The sequence below is a fragment of the Poecilia reticulata genome, linkage group LG1 (assembly GCF_000633615.1).
Source record: "Poecilia reticulata strain Guanapo linkage group LG1, Guppy_female_1.0+MT, whole genome shotgun sequence".
Lineage (NCBI taxonomy): Eukaryota > Metazoa > Chordata > Actinopteri > Cyprinodontiformes > Poeciliidae > Poecilia > Poecilia reticulata.
In genome coordinates this window covers 5,490,336-5,491,634 of record NC_024331.1, presented here as the reverse complement: position 1 = coordinate 5,491,634, position 1,299 = coordinate 5,490,336, and the positions used below count along the sequence as shown (strand labels likewise).

The 1,299-nt window shown below is 34.7% G+C and overlaps 1 long non-coding RNA gene across 1 annotated transcript; it reads left to right on the top strand.

Moving 5' to 3' along the window:
• Positions 1-50: 50 nt before the first annotated feature.
• LOC103478103 (uncharacterized) lies at positions 51-1,299 on the top strand. Its single transcript, XR_535744.2, has 3 exons — positions 51-186; positions 334-405; positions 1,277-1,299. It is a non-coding gene; the product is annotated as an uncharacterized LOC103478103 (long non-coding RNA).

The following is a 1,299-nucleotide window of genomic DNA, read 5'->3' as shown; positions in this document are numbered from 1 at the left end:
AGACCATTTTCCAAAAACAGTTTTGTTAGATTTGCCATGTGTTATGTTAAGAGTTTGACCCCCATTGGGTGTCAGTCATCTTTGGCTTCGGTTTATGATGGAGWTTTTAATTGTTTCAGGATCTACGTAGTGAAAAGCTTTAAAGGCGAACCCATACCGGACCCTGGGAAATCTGAAATTTTCCAGGTAATTGAATTTATTTCTCTTAATTCTGTTTTTGTTGTTAATTTAGTGGAATGCTCTTAAAGCAATACTTAATTTATGAAAAGTCTTGCAAAGCAATTTTTTTAAATATCACATTTTTATGCTAACCCACCTTATGTTTCGGCACAGGACTGGTTTTCTCTGAACTCGAAAGGTCAAGAAGTTATTCCTTCTTCAAAGCCCGAAAAATCTGCAGTCCGAGTGAGCTTTTAGKTTTTTTTTCTGGTTGTTTTTCTCAATACATTCASGTAATTGCTGTTAAAAAAGATTCCTCAAAAGATTAGATATTTGTGACACAATACAGAAATGTGAAAGCTTACAAAGTGTTTAACATTTAAGACATCAGTCAAGGAAAATGAGCAGGAAAATGAAAAAAGAAAAAAACATCTGAGCGATTACATATCCTATTTATTTTCATATAAACTTCCTAAAAAGTCTCATTATCATAAGAGTTTCACAACAAAAAGGTCAAACATGTAGATGGTACCATAGGAAGACAGAGTGATTGTACAGCAGTGACAACAACTAAACTAAAACTTTAATACAGAATGTTGTCAAGTTTTACTCTCTATAACGGAGGTAGTTGGTCCATACAAATAAATCTCAACAATTTATTATTGAAATATTATTTTTGGACTATTTCAAAAAGTGAAAGTGGGTTATCTTCCAGGTGTAAAATTTTCTATTAAATATAAGTGATTTCAGCCCACAGTCCTACTTGCTCTTTACCTGCCCATATTAATTAAGAGGGGGGTGGAAGGGAAAATGTAAAAAAAAAAAAAAAAAAAAAAAAAATCCACCACATTTACTCTCACAAATGGAGCATGGCTTCTGCCATGATGGAGCACAATTCAACGCCCTAGAAGTCTGCCTCTAGACCTGCAGAAAGAGTGAAAAAACAAAACCACAGCAGCATCACTGGGTAGTGTGCAGTCCAAGTTATTACAAGACGTATTTAGTGGCAACGGTGCTCCAACATAGAGCTYGGTGACATTTAAACTCATTTAAAACATCTGCTTTTTTTGGTTCCATCCATTGAATTCTCCCCCATCTTCATTTGTTTTTTCTGCAGATGTGGCTAAGTTCCCACTTCAC